The sequence below is a fragment of the Homarus americanus genome, unplaced genomic scaffold (assembly GCF_018991925.1).
Source record: "Homarus americanus isolate GMGI-L3 unplaced genomic scaffold, GMGI_Hamer_2.0 scaffold43075, whole genome shotgun sequence".
NCBI lineage: Eukaryota > Metazoa > Arthropoda > Malacostraca > Decapoda > Nephropidae > Homarus > Homarus americanus.
This window is the reverse complement of record NW_024756438.1, coordinates 709415-727892: the sequence shown is the minus strand read 5'-3', so window position 1 is coordinate 727892 and position 18478 is coordinate 709415. Positions and strand designations below refer to the sequence as shown.

At 41.4% G+C, this 18478-nt stretch overlaps 1 protein-coding gene across 5 annotated transcripts in view; it reads right to left on the bottom strand.

Moving 5' to 3' along the window:
* The window catches only part of LOC121856789 (dopamine receptor 4-like), a 58584-nt gene extending 40553 nt beyond the window's left edge, over positions 1-18031 (bottom strand). Inside the window, exons 1-2 of one of the 5 annotated variants that reach the window (XM_042352489.1) lie at positions 17948-18001; positions 17427-17585 (exon numbers count right to left, since the gene is read on the bottom strand). The gene's annotated coding sequence lies outside the window, so the exon portion shown is untranslated. Of the gene's footprint in view, positions 1-17376 lie in introns of all 5 variants that reach the window. The other 4 variants (XM_042352485.1, XM_042352486.1, XM_042352490.1 and 1 more) reach the window with 4 other exon arrangements.
* Positions 18032-18478: the final 447 nt, after the last annotated feature.

The following is an 18478-nucleotide window of genomic DNA, read 5'->3' as shown; positions in this document are numbered from 1 at the left end:
GAAAGACATCGAGATCAAGACGTCTACTAATATGTGTAACTGCAGACTCTCAGGTAAGATTAGTGTTGATTATATGTTAATTATAATCACCTGAAGAATCACCACCCTATCACTGTTTTGGGGGTTAGGTTAGGTTAGGTTAGCGTTAGGTTAGGTTAGGTCAGCGTTAGGTTAGGTTAGGTTAGCGTTAGGTTAGGTCAAACAAGTCGGGGTAGAGATGTTATTTATGAGTGTATGTATACAGTATTTGTGTTTGTGTATAAGACAGTGTGTATTTATGTATATGTCTCCGTATGTGTGTTGTGTACAGCATTAGACACCAACACGTGTGTACAATTCTTACATATCCACGAAATATTTGAAATCGGTAAACTTAACATCGTGAATTCCTTTTCTTTTTAGGGTAGTGGATCTTTAAACTTCAGGAAGTGGATCTTTAAATTTTAGGAAGTGCGTGCTAAAGCGAATACCCAAGGTATATTTTACCTGGTTGAAACATATTTAATAAGTAGTGAAAGTTGTACTAACAAGGAGGAGAATTTAATTCAGAAAACTTGCTCAGTGGAATCCAATATCATTATAGCTGGTCTCTGTAGTGAAGATAAGAAGGAAAAAATATTTTTCTTTATTTATTGTTATTGTTATTTTTTTTATTATTTGTATTATTATTATAAAGAAAGAAATAAAGAAAGAAAGAGGGATAGTAAAAGATAGTTAAGGAAAGGTAGAGAGAGAGAGAGAGAGAGAGAGAGAGAGAGAGAGATCATTAAACACACGCTAACGCAGGTAAACAAACTCACCACCATACCTGCCATAATGCCACTGGTGTTAAAATTCTCAATTGAAATAATAATAATAGACGCCAGACTCCGCTAGACTTTATAAACACCGTGTGGTAGCCGATGCTCCTTTGTTTTTACGGTTAGTAGTGTACTTAAGCCCACCCTGCTAGTCTATACGCTCTTATTGCCCACCTCCTCAACCCATCAGCTTAACCCACCACCTAAACTTACCCATTCAAACCACTACCTCCTCAACCCACCCCCTCAACCCACCCCAATGTTTTTATAGGACAAAAAATGGAGGTTTTTTTATTGACTTGGTAATGGACACACACATACACACACACACACACACACACACACACACACACACACACACACACACACACACACACACACACACACACACACACACACACACACTACCTGCATCTCCTGAATCAACAGACATATGAGACATGATTCTTTTATACAGTAATAAACAAAGCCATTAAACATGTCTGTTATATGTCTGAAGGAGAGACAAATGGCCTAGTTAACTTACGCCTATATTATTATTATTATGTTCTTTTATAAACCGTTTTATTGTTTTTTCTTTAACTCTCTTTTATTTGTTGTTGTTTTTGTTTTGTTTTGTTGTTTATGTCGTTGTTGTTGTTGTTGTTGTTGTTATTATTGTTCCACACCATTACCCCGAAGAGCTTTGCCTGAGCGTCCCTCCCGTAGCGGCTCCTGAAGAAGGGATCTTAGTTTAATGATGCAGAAGGTGTCGTGGAGGAGGCGAGGTTTGAGAGAGAAGGTTACTCAATAGTTGGTGGGTCTTGGTAGGAAGCGATTTGCATGTTAAAAATAAATTGCTGCCACCACTAACACCACTGACATCACCACTAACACCACTAACACCACTAATACCACTGACATCACCACTAACACCACTGACATCACCACTAGTACCTCCCGTCATTGACATCATCATTCGTTATTAGCATTGGTTTTTACCCCTGCTATCATTAACACCACCACCACCACCAATCACCAACACCACACCACCACAATCACTACCACACCACATCATACCATCACCACACCACCACGACGATCACCATCACTGCACCACCACATCAACACCACACTACACCATCACTATCATCACCACTATCATCACCTTTGACAACACCAGCAGGAGCCAGAACACAGGTCACCGTCTCAACAGGTGCGGGTGATCAGGCAGTGCTTGGTGATGTCACGTTCTTGGTGTTGAACGTGTGACATATTGCCATCTGGGGACACGGGAGGAGGAGGAGGAGGAGGCGGAAGAGGATGGGGAGGAGGAGGATGGGGAGGAGGAGGAGGATGGGGAGGAGGAGGAAAGAGGTGAGGTGGGAGAGGCCGGGGAGGAGCAAGTGTGGTAGAGGAGAGAACCAGTAGGCGAAGGAAGAAGAGGAGGAGGATGAAGAGGAGAGGAGAGGAGAAGGAAGAGATGGCGGAGGAGATGGAGGGGGGAAAAGGCGAAGGGGGAAGTCGAGTAGGAAGAGACGGAAGAGGATGTGGTGGAAGGGAAGGAAGAGTAAGATGAGGAAGAGGAGAGGAGGAGGAGGAGGAAGAAGAGGACTGAGTGAGAGGGACGTGTGAGAGTAAAAAATAACGAGAAATAAACGAAAGAGAAGAAGGAGATGGAAAGAGAGACAATAATAATCACAATATAACTTGAAAACGAAAGTGAAATAGAGAAATAAGATGAACTACAACGTAATAATGGCCTTTGTCTTGTTCCCTCCTCATGGCATTACTGTGTGTGTGTGTGTGTGTGTGTGTGTGTGTGTGTGTGTGTGTGTGTGTGAACTGAGTATCAATCATGTGTCTGATGAGTCACCTGTCACCAGCTAGATGGAGACAGCTGATACCCAGGTGATGTGTGTGTGTGATATGAGAGAGAGAGAGAGAGAGAGAGAGAGAGAGAGAGAGAGCTTATCCACCAGTAAAACAATCACAAACAATCACAAACACACACACACAAACACACATAAATCCCCCACATCCAAACTTTGTTGATCCATACCATTGTTTGTTTTCAGTTTGTTTTTCCTTTTTTGTTGTTGTTTTTATACATTAATTTCCCTAAAACCCAAACACAACCTTTTATAACAGTTAAAGCTAAACAAACAAACCAAACACGTCCGATACATGTTTGTGTTTCCTGTAGACTGAGTTTACCTTTGAGTCATGCTAAAAGGCGAACCGCTGAATACATTTAGTTAAACGTCATTGGTACAATTTTTTAGTATTTTTTTTTTAGTGTGGAGAAGAGTCACCTGAAGATTAGACACCCTAGTTAACTATCTTTATCGTCACTTTGGGGATTAATATTTTGGTTAGATTAGGTTAGATTAGGTTAGTTTTAGGGTGGTTAATCTTTAGATGATAGGAATTTGCTTTATAACTATATTTAGTGTTCCTGATTGACCACACAACACTTCAAATAATTCGTCAAAACATTTCCCCAATTGAATATCCCCAAAAAATGGCAACAGAACATACGAGGCATACATATTAAAAAATTCCTTTATTAAATTACTACCGTCCTCGTGTCTGTGACCCGCTAGTGCATAGGAAAAAGTAAATATCACAGTAACACGAGAAAAAAAATGTCGAATCCGATATCGCTACGTGAAAAAAAAAAATTAACACTGGCCATTGAAAAACGTTACTTCAAAGACAACCTGATTAGAGTGAAAACAAAAATGTAAGTTAAATTGGATTCTATGAGTACCTGTGAGTGAGAGCTTGGTTAAAGTACATGTATTCGAAGGCTTTAGTAGTGTTCAGTAGCGTTTAGGAACGTGTAGGAGCGTTCAATAGCCTTCAGGAGCCTTCAGAAGCATTTAGTAGCCTTCAGTACCCTTCAGTAGCCTTCAGTAGCCTTCAGTAGCCTTTAGGAGCCTTCAATACTAAAGGAGGCAGTGTGTAGGGCGGCATTTCACTCAACATCCACCACTTCCCCACCCGAGTGATCTGAGAGTGCCATGAGATCGAACGAGATAATCTCTTTGGTAGTAAACCCTTCAGAACATGTCTATACACCCGCCATGCTCACATCCATCATAATGTGGAGTCGATAAACACTTGTACATCAAGCGTTGAGAGACTTAGAGGCTCTGTAATATATCTGGTTGTGATCACTGAATAATTTTACCTACTCTTGTGTGTGAGTCTATGTCCCTCTTCTGCCCCTCTTCCTCCCCTATCACCTCCTCTCCTCTCTCTTCCTCCCCTATCACCTCCTCTCCTCTCTCTTCCTTCCCTACCTCCTCCTCCTCTTCCTCCCTCTACCCCCTCCCCTTAGCCCCTCTCCCTCAGAACAAAATCTTGTAAATTCTCTCTGGAATTGTTCACAGATCCTGACAAATACCCGGAGCACCAGCATTAAATTCTCCCCCCTCCTCTCCCCCTCCTCTCCCCCTCCTCTTCCCTCCTCAGCAAACTATACTACATCACCAGTGTCTCAAATTCCCGCCAAATCCTTCCCCGTTAGGTGTAGGATAAGCGAGGGTCTCACAACTTCTCCTAAGGACCTCTCCTCAATCCTATCCTGGTCTTACTTAAAAGTTGGTAAGATTCTCCCGGGCGTGTGAGCTAATCTCTCCTCGTTCATCACAACACGTTAACAGAAACACGCAACAGGTGAACGGGTGGGAGGTTGTAGTGGGTGTGTTGGTTCCTTGCAACAGGTGAACGGGAGGAGGTTGTAGTGGGTGTGTTGGTTCCTTGCAACAGGTGAACGGGAGGAGGTTGTAGTGGGTGTGTTGGTTCCTTGCAACAGGTGAACGGGAGGAGGTTGTAGTGGGTGTGTAGGTTCCTTGCAACAGGTGAACGGGAGGAGGTTGTAGTGGGTGTGTTGGTTCCTTGCAACAGGTAAAAGGGAGGGAGGCTGCAGTAGTTCACAACTCAGCTTCAACTTTCAACTTCACCTTAACAAAGTGTCTAAGTGTAAAAGTTTTATCCATTAAGAACGTGAGTGTGTGTGTGTGTGTATGTGTCTGTGTGTGTGTGTGTGTGTGTGTGTGTGTAAAATAATAATAATAATAATAATAATTAACGGTTTATTGAAAGAGCATGGCAGCCGGAAGGCTGGAATTATACAGTTACATAATTGGGGAATGGGTCTCTTGATTTACAAATAATATACAAGTAACATAAGTGATACCAATATGATATATAAAAATTAGGTGGGGAGAAGGTTATACTACAGGGCATTTCAACACAGTGATGGTGTAAAAAGGAAGATTTACTAGGAGTGAATACACTGGTTGATTACAAGTTATTGATAATTTTTACAATGGTTGGGACTGGGCTGTTCTTGTAGCGATCAGTTCGTGCTCGTATGGGCTGGATGCGGTTGTGGTGTCGAACAGTGTGTGTGTGTGTGTGTGTGTGTGTGTGTGTGTGTGTGTGTGTGTGTGTGTGTGTGTGTGTGTGTGTGTGTGTGTGTGTGTGTGTGTGTGTGTGTGTGTGTGTGTGTGTGTGTGTGTGTGTGTGTGTGTGTGTGTGTGTGTGTGTGTGTGTGTGTGTGTGTGTAATTGAGGACATTAGTTTTTAATTCAGAAAAAAATGTCCGAAACTACAATAATAGCATCACTTCTTTCCCGTCTTCACCACCCCTCCCATATCCTCCACAACCCTTCCCACCCCCATCACCACCCTCCCATACTGCCCACCACCCCTTACATACCCCCATCGCCCCTTACATACCCTCATCGCCCCTTACATACCCCCATCGCCCCTCCCATACCCTCCACCACTCCTCCGACTTCACCCCCACCCCTCCACCCCTTACACCCCCACCCCACACCCCACCCCTACACCCCCACCCCTCACACCCCCACAACACACCCAGGTAACACTAATTAACTTTCCTCGCCTTTAATTAAAATTCTGGCAAGAGGAACACCACAACATTCACTGACATTCTACAGCCATTACCTGAGTGCTGACTTAACCCTTCAGAACGGATGACTTAACCCTTCAGAACGATGACTTAACCCCTTCCAGAACCATGACTTAACCCCTTCAGAACCATGACTTAACCTTCAGAACGATGATTTAACCCCTCAGAACGATATCAACCTCTCAGAACCATGACTTAACCCCTTCAGAACGATGATTTAACCCCTTCAGGAACCATGCGACGCAACTCCTTCCAGAACCATGACTTAATTCTTCAGAACCACTTAACCCTTCAGAACTAAGGACTCCTTAACCCCTTCAGAACGATGACTTAACCCCTTCAGAACGATGACTTAACCCCTTCAGAACGGTGACTTAACCCCTTCAGAACGGTGACTTAACCCCTTGAGGATGATGACTTAACCCCTTCAGAACGATGACTTAACCCCTTCAGAACGGTGACTTAACCCCTTCAGAACGGTGACTTAACCCCTTCAGAACGATGACTTAACCCCTTCAGAACGATGAATTATCCCTTCAGAACCATGACTTAACCCCTTCAGAACCATGACTTAACCCCTTCAGAACCATGACTTAACCCCTTCAGAACGATGACTTAACCCCTTTAATACGACGACCTCTGATATAATCCATCTATCAAGAAGAGACAAAGTACACAACCTCTCTCTCTGGTGTCTGGGCGGTAACTGACATGCTGCCAAGTGTTCGCTGCCAACTTCTCCTCCTACTGGTGAACTCAGGCCTTTATTTATGTCCTCCAGTTGCCAGAGAGGGATTATCTTCATTCTTACCCACGTATAAAATTTCTCAAGTGTATTTAGGTCCTTTAACGAGACAGCTTGTGGACGTTCACAGCTTTGTATCGCACACAAATACACACTCACGCACATATAATGTACACATCAGGCCAATTGAGACGTAGCACAAAATTGAGATGTGTGTGTGTGTGTGTATGTGTGTGTGTGTGTTATAATAATTATGGCTCACCTGAAGACATAGTACCCTAACTAACTCTACCTGGAGGACTAGTTTAGGTTAGGTTAGGGTGTTTAATAATCAGGTGATCTAAGATACTACTACTACTACTACTACTACTACTACTACTACTACTACTACTACTAAATCTGAAAATACTCAAACGACAGTGAACGAGGGAGGGGAGGGTCAGCGACCATGTAATCTTATACAGTAAATTATATACATCACAGAGGGGTCAGGGTAGAAGCTTATTATGCCTCTATAAGATTAAGCTGATATAAAAGCTTCTCAAATTAAGCTGGGGTTCTGGATATTGGTCTTGATGGGGGGGGGGGGGGGAGAGGTCCCATCCCGTCACCTCCAGGCCTCCTCACCAGCCAATAGGCCCCACCTAAACATACAACTGATGAGAGACTGTTATCAACACTGTCAGGGAGGAGGCAAGAAAAAATAGGGTCAAGAATGTAACAAACCACGACAATCAATAATGTTTAAATTCCTACTCTAAATTAAACATTCTAGATCATCTCTATATGGTATTGAAAGGAGCTTTTAGAGTGATATATATACCCGAGGAAAACATAACCACTGATGTTACCCCGAGGATGAGGACTCAGTGTGTTTACTTTTGGTCTCTTATACAGCGGCTCCTTCAATGGCTGAGACGGGACACAATTTCGGAAGATAGAATTATATTTATATTTTTTTTAACCAGGATGAGGACTCAGTGTGTTTACTTTTGGTCTCTTATACAGCGGCTCCTTCAATGGCTGAGACGGGACACAATTTCGGAAGATAGAATTATATTTATATTTTTTTTAACCAATTTTGTAGTTTTTTATTTATTTTATTTATTTATTTAGTACAGTACACATTTAGTTTATAGATAGTGGATTAAATTTCTCGTTAAGTATTGATGATATATAAAAAACAGTCTTATGAATTTGTTTTGTGTAAGATGGCTATAAAGGAGAGAGAGAGAGAGCCTCTACACACTCCTCCTGTGTTTATAATTTACTCTACTTTACTACATTCATCTACATAATTTCTCATATACCTGTCAGCCTAAATAATCCTTCTGAATATATCTCACCTGAGTATTGTGTGCACCTGTGTACTGTGTGTGTGTGTGTGTGTGTGTGTGTGTGTGTGTGTGTGTGTGTGTGTGTGTGTGTGTGTGTGTGTGTGTGTGTGTCTGCTAACTCACAACCCCCGCCACTACTTCATCATGTGGTAAAGCAGCGTCGCCTCACACTCACACCTCGTGATAATTCTTATTTGATGAGTGGTGAACATTTGAGGGAGGGGGGAGGGGGGAGGACCAGGAAATGCCCACATGCAATCAAAGTTCTAATTTGTATGTTTTACTTCGCGAGGACTCCCCCAGGTGTGATCATACACTAATTTTGTGGTTGCACCTGTTTGTGTGTATGTCTGTCGTCTTATTGCTACTTAGTGAGGGTCTTACAGGTATTTTTATTACATCATCAAAGGTCTATGAAAGCCGCTCTGATTGACTGTCTCATGAAAGTATTTTGGTTAATCTGGCGCTGAAACTATAATATTAATTCTTATTTTAGGCTTAAAGTGTCATGATACAGTGAAATATGTCGTTGTTTATGTTATACCAAAAGGTAAACATTACAGATACTTGTACTTGGTGTTGAGACTTTCTAAACTGGTGATCCAACTCTGAGATCAATAGATGTTTACAGATCATCGACAGGTGAGGAGATTGGTGGAAAAACAAATGACTATCGACGTGTGTGTGTGGCTGAGTGTACATGATTGTATGTATGAGTGTGTATATGAGCAGATGAGTGTTTATATGAGTTTTTGAGTGTGTATGTGTCCATATGAATATGTGTTTCTGTATAAGTGTGAGTGTATGGATGTGTATGAGTATAAATAATAATAATAATAATAATAATAATAAACGGTTTATTAATAGAGTTGCAGCCGGTGGCTGAAATTATACAGACTTACATTTGATTTAGACATAATGATATACTGTGCGTTGAATACATTTACAGGGCTGTACAGTACATAAATCAGGAGTTGTTTATTATTTTAACAATAGATGGGATGGTGCTATTCTTATATCTATCGGGCTCTTATGGGCTGAATATTGTTGTAGTGGCGGACTGCGCGAGGTGGGTGGGGGGGCGGCCGGTGGCAAGAGGTGGCGATGACGAGGGTGGTGCATTAGTTGGCTCCCAAACCTTTCCGGTGCTTGGTGGTGGAGGTCACTGAGGGATGGCATTTCCAGGGTGGAGAGAGCGTTGATGTAGCCGGAGTATTCTGCGCCGAGCATGATTCTGCAGTCCCTTTTCTGTACCTTCTCTAGCCGACTTTGTTGGGTGGAGTTGAGAGAAGACGACCAGGCTGGTGACGCATACGTTAGTTTGGGGAGAATAAAGGCGTTGTAGATGGTCCTCAGCTCTGGCGTGGGTGCCCCAAGTGACCAAAGTCGTCGTAGCATGTAGAGACGGTACGAGGCTGCCTTGACTGTGTCATTTACATGGGCCTTCCAGTCCAGTTTGTTGTCCATAGTTACACCCAGGAGTTTGGCAGACTGCACCAGCTGGAGAGGATGGGCACCCACTGTGACTGCTGGGGCTTGCACTGGAGTGGTGGTGGTATTGATGTGCATGACTACGGTTTTGGTGTGGTTCATGGTGACCTTGTTCTCTATAGTCCATGCCTGTAGCCTGTCCAGGGTGCCTTGTAGCGATGAGTAGTCTGGTGCGGTGTTGTCCACTGAAACCCCCACAGTGCAGTCATCCACGTACTTCCCCCTGTGAGGAGTGTCCGATGGAGCGTCGTTGATCAGGATGAGGAAGCACAGTGGTTCCATCTTGGTCCCCTGGGGAACACCGCAGGTGAGGTGTTGGAATGAGGAGACCGAGCTCTGATACCTCACTGCCTGACGACGTCCACTCAAGAAATCAGTGAGCCATGAGACCAGGTTGGTGGGCAGCCCTAGTGCAATGGCGTTGTTGATAACAGTGCAGTGATCAACAAGGTCAAAGGCCAGTGATGTCTTACGTTTCTGCAGGTTTTTGTGCAGAAAATCCAGAAAGCTTACTAAGCAGTGTGATGTAGAGGAGTATCTGTATGTATATATGTGTGTGTGTTCGTGAAAGGAATTACAGTCTGGGGTAAGTGGTCAGACGGCGCCGGTATAAATTCGACTGATTGTGTCAACTTCTCTGGCGTGAGTAACAACCTTTCCTCCTCTGGTCATAACTATACCAGGTACTGAGATAAGGGGTTATATTTATTGCTACATACATACATAGGTTAGGTTAAGTTAGTCCTTGTTATGCTTTGCTATGTTCAATTATGTTAAATTAGGTTAAGTTAGGATAAGTTTTGTTAGGCTAGGTTATTTTTTGAGAGGTTAGGTTAGGTTGTGAAAGAAAACGTGTATTGAGGTCTTGATGTCACCAGCTGAGCCACTAAGACGGCCAGGGTGGTGCTAAGGAGGAGGGGAACAGCCTGAGACTTGCCTGTTATGGTTGTAAGTGAAACGAGGATCTCCCATAAAAAAATTTGGCCTCAATTCCCAAAACCGTTAAAGTGAAAATGTTGCTTGGCAGTAACTGTTATTTATGCCTGAATAGTTACCAATAAATAACAATAACCAGCAGAAGGAGGCGGAATTTTGAATTAGTATCCGTAAAATACCGCCGCAGCTGTGAGAAATGGACCCTGATATCATAGCGTTAAGAGATATGAATGCAAAAGTTTGAGAGATAACCGCAGCACACACACAGAGAGAGAGAGAGAGAGAGAGAGAGAGAGAGAGAGAGAGAGAGAGAGGTGAGGAGGAGGCAAAAAGCAGTGAGAAAGAATGATGGGAGAACTTTGAAGAGAGTTTGTTGAGTTCTGAGTAAGAGAGAGAGAAAGAAAATGAAACAAAAAAATATAGTACTCGTAGAAAATGGGAGGGAGGAAGACTACAAGAGGGAGGAAGATAATGGGAGGGAGGAAGGTGATGGGAGGGAGGAAGATAATGGGAGGGAGGAAGACAGAGGAGAGAGGAAGATCATGGGAGGGAGGACAGAGAGACAGGCAGACAGAAAGCCATACAGCCAGACAGACAGACAGGTAAACAAACAGACAGACAGACAGACAGACAGATAAACGAACAGACAGACAGACAGACAGACAGACGAGAGTAGAGTAAACAAGACTTAAGGACACAACAGGTGAACAGGAATAAAGTTAAGGCAGGTAAAACAGCTGGTGGTTAAACTCTCACCTTAATTAATTTCCTAGAGATTAAAATAAAATGAATAATTTATTTAAAGTTTAAATGTTCAATACAAAAACATCTACCTACCTACCTACCTACCTACCTACCTACCTACCTACCTACCTACCTACCTACCTACCTAACCTACCTACCTACCTACCTACCTACCTACCACCCACCACCTACCCACCTACCACCTACCTACCTACCTACCTACCTACCTACCTACCTACCTACCTACCTACCTACCTACCTACCTATTCATTTATTGTTCGCTAAATTAATCTTTTTTATTTTACTTTCTTTCCTCAGGGTTCACAAGGTGTAATCCTCGCCTCGTTTTGTGAAGAAGTGTGACTCTGTCTGCAACTCCCGGCGAATACCTGGCCACTTAGTCAGACCAGGTGACCAGGTATGTGTCATGGGTTTTATTAATTAATTTTTTGGTGTAAGATATATAGGGATAGTGTGTGTGTGTGTGTGTGTGTGTGTGTGTGTGTGTGTGTGTGTGTGTGTGTGTGTGTGTGTGTGTGTGTGTGTGTGTGATCCAATATTTCACTCATTAATAAACTGATCGTATTAGCATTTACCTGATGGATTGGATACCAGTCGCTAATTATTTAATGGTGGAGGATGATTGTCAGAGGTACAGACTGTCATGGGATCAGACTGTCATGGGATCAGACTGTCATGGAATCAGACTGTCAGAGGATCAGACTGTCAGGGGATCAGACTGTCATGGAATCAGACTGTCATGGAATCAGACTGTCATGGGATCAGACTGTCATGGAATCAGACTGTCATGGGATCAGACTGTCATGGAATCAGACTGTCATGGGATCAGACTGTCATGGAATCAGACTGTCAGAGGATCAGACTGTCATGGGATCAGACTGTCATGGGATCAGACTGTCAGGGGATCAGACTGTCATGGAATCAGACTGTCATGGAATCAGACTGTCAGAGATAAAGACAGTAATGATAATAGGGTCAGTATAAGTAATAGGTCCAGTATGCATTAGACAGATACTTCAGTAATGGACAGAAACACAACATTGACAGACCAAATTATATACACTATGACAGGTGGTGGGGTGAAGGAGGTGAGACGCGATAGATTGATTCTTTTCCATTATTTTAATAGTTTGTCATCGTGGTTGCATATATTACAATACATCTTTGAGGGAAAATATAATTAAAGTTTGATGAAAGTTGCAGGGTTTTTTTTTCCATTATATCATGCAACAGAGGGTAATTAGTCGGTGCAACTTAGCGATATTGCAAACATTCCTCGTGTGCATGACATTAATGTAATTGGTATAAACGATTAATCTATAAATGATATGACTCCCGTGGCCATTACCTGAATTACGTAATTATGGTATTAATTACTTTTTTTTTACGTGTTTATATCCGTTATGTGGTTCAATAGTTATCAGTAAAGAAAAAGATAATGTTTTAAGTTAGTCAGGAGATTTACATGAGGTCACTGCTGCTGCCATCATCGTCTCTCCACCCATGTTAAAAAAAAATTCATTGGACTTCTGGCAGAGATGCATTGTTTACATACAAAAGGCTCCGACAGCCAACATATTACCGGCTATTTCCTGGTGGGCGTGTGGATGGTACGGCCAGACTGGATATTACCGTGATGTGTGTGGTCGTCTTGTAGAACCTAGAGCCCTGTCAGGTGACCCATGAATCTTGACGTTAATACACACGTACACACACAAACTTATACACACACACACACACACACACACACACACACACACACACACACACACACACCACCACCACCGATAAATACTATCATTGATTTTTCTTAAGTCTGATTTAACATTTCAACACTAAGCTAAAAAAAGCTAATAAAATCCCTTTCCCAAACTTTGCTGACAAGATTATAACAACAGTGTGATTTCCGTTCATATTATCTGTCCTTAAAACAACAATATGGGAAACTCACTCTCATGAGGTTATATTAAGAAACTAACGCCTCTGAACACTACTAGAGGTTTGGCTAAATTGATGGAGACTTTTATCTGAAGTTTGTTATCATTCTCGTGTAGAAATGGTAGAGAGGGCTGACTAGTGTGGACATGTTGTTATATCTCCTGTGTTGTGTTGTGTTGAGGGGTGACAGGACAGCAGTCGTATTTATGTTGATTTAGTAATTTTAGTGGACTCTTTGGCTAGTCACACACACACACACACGACCGTTCATAACATTCCGCTGGTAATTAATCACAACATGAGACATCTTTCCATCCACCTGATCCTTCCTACACCTGTCAAGATCTTCCTCTTCCACCTCCTCCTCCTCCTTTCTTTCTTCTTTCATTTTCTCCTCCTTACTTCTTCCTCCTCCGTTGTCTATCTTCCTGCCACTTTTCTCCTCCCCCTTTCTTCATTTGGCTTCCTTTCTTCCTTTCTTTCTTCACCTCCTTTTACCACCTTCCTTTTTCCCTCCTTCTTTACCCTCATCCTGTTTATTCTGTTTTCTTCCTGATTCCTTTGCTTTCTTCCCTCCTTCTTCCTTCAATCTTCCTTCCTCCTCCTCCTCAACGTTCTCTTTCTTCCTATATCCTCTTCCTACTTCCTCTATCTTCCTTTCTCCTCCTCTCACCTCTTACTAACCACCTCAACAGAATAACATGGTAACGTGGACTCCCAACAGGTGTAAACTCCACGACATTCTCTCACGAAAACGAAAAAATGAAAAAAAACACCCAAACACGTCTGGCTCTTCGGTGTATGATGAATTAGGGCAAAGTCTCACTCGTGTCTCTAATACATAGCGGGAAGCTGCCTCGGTGTTGAGATGTTTGTGATAAAGTCAAATATTTAGAGGGAGTTTCTTCTTAGTCTCGAGAGGTGTTGGAGGTGTTGAGATGTTTGTGATAAAGTCAAATATTTAGAGGGAGTTTCTTCTTAGTCTCGAGAGGTGTTGGAGGCAAGGCATGTGTTCTATCGTGTTTATCTACGGTCTTAAAATTTATCCTCTTATCGATATAAAAGTGAAAGTAGGTCCATAGGCACGATTACCCCATAGGAACAGTGTCTATAGAGATTATTGTGTCTCAGAAAAATGTAGACATATTCTCATAAAGTCTATAAGAAAGTTTGTATACTTTTTTCTGAGATTCCCAGTTTGGTATGTCCGAACCACAGAACAGCTCAGGTAAATTTTCTGATATTAATTAATTTCTCAGACCATGGCGCTGCGACCTGCTATTGGTACCTGTTAAAACCGATTGGAAGCTATTGAATTCTATTAAAACCTATTGAGAGAGAGAGAGAGAGAGAGAGAGAGAGAGAGAGAGAGAGAGAGAGAGGTGGAGAACGGAAGGGAGAGCGGAAAGAACGGGTGATAAGGACAAGAGGGAGGGAGAGAGGTAAGGGAAGTGGAACAGACATGAGGGAGGGAGGAAAGTGATATACAGGTAGAGTGATAATGTCTTGCTAATTACAGGTGTTAGTGAATGACTCTTCTCTGAGGCAGTGGGTTTATTATATAGCTTAGGATCGTCATTCATTCATTCATAGTAAATTTGTTTTTATTCAGAAGCTAAAGTTATATGTCATCCACCACCTCCCTTACCTCCTCTCCCTTACCTCTCCCTCACCTCACCCCCCTTACCCCTCCCTCACCCTCCCTAATCCTCCTTCCTCACTCCATCCTCCTTCATCCTCCCCTCCTCCCCCCCTCCCCCTCCCCCTAACAGTGGTGGCAACTCCCTCTTATATTTGCATCTCATCAGTCTCAGTCTTCATAAACTCCCATCAACCAACACACACACACACACACACACACACACACACACACACACACACACACACACACACACACACACACACACACACACACACACACACACACACACACACACACACACACACACACACACATACACACACACACACACATACACACACGAGACCTGCAGTAAGAAATAATAGAATTTATCCATTATATTAAGGTTATATTACGTTACGTGAAGTTAGAGGTTACATTAGGTTATGTCATGTTAGGTTAAATTAGGTTAAGATATGTTGCGTTAACTTATATTAGATTACGTTAAGTTAGGTTAAATTCGGTTAATTCAGGTTAGGTTAGGTTATATTAGGATAAGTCAATATATAAATTCAACAACATAGTCGTAATGTTTCTCTCACAGGTGGAGGTGAGTTGAGGAGAGTATCTCAAGCAGGATACACCAGTGAAGGACAGTAATTATGCTGCCATTTGTTTTAACTAGAGAGTGATACAGCGTGAAGCTAGCCTGTAATCTCCTGTAGTATAACAAAGCACTACGTGGTATTATACTCTGTTAAATATACTCAGTAATTATATGTTAGTATAATGTGAAACAAAACCCGGGAATAAATGTTGAGGAAGAGAAGTTATAGACCAGGGAATATTTTGTACTGTTTATAGACACTGTGTTGTGAGAGCCAGTGGGGGGCCTTCCTCACTATGGTCACAACTATAGCTTAACCTAACCTAACCTAACCTAACCTAACCTAATCTAACCTAATCTAACCTAATCTAACCTAACCTAATCTAACCTAATCTAACCTAATCTAACCTAATCTAACCTAATCTAACCTAATCTAACCTAACCTAACTATTAAAATGTATTGATATTATCGTTATGTTGATTGTATTCCTCTAACAACATGGCAGTGATTAAGGAAGGTGGAACAGCCTGGTTGCCCTCTGATCTAAGACTGTAACACGAATTTCTGACCTTCTAATATACATATAATTATTCTATCTAAATTATATATGCATTACGATGACTCCTAACACGGCGTATAATTAATTTCACACATAAATAGGTTTGTATGAATAACTGTACATTAACTGAACATACATGCTAGTGGTGATTTGCTCTTTGATATGTATACTAGACATTTTTTTAATAGTTTGGATTCATCAATTATTTTCCCGTATTTATTGTATATTTTTAGTCCATTAAGTAATATTATAATTGGGTTGTAATATATAATAACTAATATTTTTTGTATATATTTTTTTACGTAAAGAAGAAAACAATTATTTAATATTTTGTTTGGTAATGTTTTCCGCCGGCAACACACACAACACTTATCTCCTGATGTGTGTTTCCTCATATGATTTAATCCCATAACGTGAATATGTTTCCTAATGTGGTGTTCAGTACCTCGCCCGTCATCAGGTACGGGCAACAGGTGGGAGAGTTGTACCTTAATGGTGTGTGTGTGTGTGTGTGTGTGTGTGTGTGTGTGTGTGTGTGTGTGTGTGTGTGTTTTTTCTAGTCATTTATTGTCGTTTTTTTCACGCTTTTCCTTCATTAGTTATTCCTGATTTTTTAAGTTAATTTTCCTTTACTCCGTCCTACGTAAATAACGGAATATATCAATAACGTATAATACAACTGGGTTAAATATGATGATAATGAAGAGGAATATTTACCCTAAATTAACGAATTATACCTTTTTTAGATATATTAAAATTATACCAAAGTCAAAATCTAACATTATAGCGAGTTTCTATAATCGTAATTCACTCATTGGCCATATTATAGAACTATCACTAACCAGAACGTAATATATAAACTATAATATTAGTCTTAAGTTTTATAGTAATTCATTAAGCATTTTTGCCGTAATATTAATTGTGTTTGGTGATAGAAATATTGAAATCTATAGCGAACTTATTTTTTTTTTTACTAAAGTAGATTAATATAGTGAGTTATGAGTGAGGATACAGTCACCTTAGAGTGATCATGTTGATATTTTCTCACTATTTGGTGACTGTAAATCCTGAGTTCGGTTTCGTGAGCCAGAGATATGTTGAGCCGAGGTTAAATATCCCTGATATATATACAACAATATATACCTGGAATATACCCCATTAATAACAGGTATATACACGTATATACCTGAATAAATCATCTCAATTATGCCTGAATGATGTAGTTTGAGTTAAATATCTTCAGTAGTTTAAGCCAAAGAAAAATTACTACCATAACACATTTAAGATATGATAAGCCAACCGGGTTAACACACCTGGACGTACTAACTCCAGGTAAACAGTGTGTGTGTGTGAGGTGAAATGAAAGATAATTAGTAAATTGAACCATGCGTGACCAATTACGAAATATTTGACACAGAAACAAGACCAGGGCTTGTATCCAAATATCATAGTGCTTGTAATTGGTACTAGTGAAATTCGTACCCTTGGTGAATTTGACCTCTGCTTGTAGGGTTATCTGACACGAGGGATGATTAGGACAATATTTATATACATGTCGAAAAAATGTAAAAGATTGAATGATATATATGGAAAACAGAAAGATTGTGAATGTAAATAATTAGTACTGCTGGTCAGGGATCAGTACTCACCTACATAACTCCCTCACCAGGACGTGGGTCGGGGGGGGATCAGTACTCACCTACATAACTCCCTCACCAGGACGTGTTGGGTCAATTGCTTACGTCACTTGGTAAACAACACAGTACAGTAGAGTTTGTATGTTATTTTCTTTTCCTAAGTGTGTCAGTATTTTGTTTATGATTTCACTTCACCGTAAACACCTTTTGTTTATCGTATGCTTAATAATATTTAACAAGAGACATCAACAATGGGAGTTTAAATATATATGGATATTTTTTTATTTTCAAATCCATAGGTTAAGTTTAGCCTCACACAAGCATGATGAGTCTGTGGCCAGCTGAGTTAAGTGGTCAACACCCAGCTCAGTACTGGCAGGTCTTGTTGTTGTTTAGTTTAGAGGCATTAGCTACCCTTCAGTGTATATAGTAACTAAATTCTATCACTGTTTTAATGTTTTAAACAACAACACTTTCAATATATCCTAAAAGAAGCAAAAGTATAGTAGGTAGTAATTCCTGTGTAGCAGTAGAGCCGTAGGAGGAAGTAACGTAAAGGTCTTCCCCCGACGGCACCTCCTACGGTAGTGTGGGAGTGAGGGAGAGGCAGGAGAGGGGAGCGACGCCTGGCACCTCCGTGGATGCTCCGGCAAGACTGAGCTGTGTGTGTGGCTCTCACTGGCTTATGTACCGGCCAGTGTCATACTCCACACGCGCACACCACCACCAGCAGTGCCACCACCTTCCTCCCACACCCATTCATGTCTCCCCATGGTCATGTTACACCACAACCAACACCACCTTCCTCCCCCACACACCCATTCACCTATTCATACCATAATCTTGCCTCCCCATAAAAAAACCCTACACACACATCCATCTTCCCACAACATTAGACCACTCCTATTAAAACTCTCCAAGACTTTTCATATCGAGGTGAAACTAAGTCTCCCCAAGGGTATAACCAACACCTCACAACCTAACCTAACCTAACCTAACCTAACCTAACCTAACCTAACCTAAACTAAACTAATCTCTACCAAAACACCATCATCCTAATACAGTTTTTTGGGTGGCATTCAGTTATGTGTCGGATGCCTCTGTCAGTGTCATT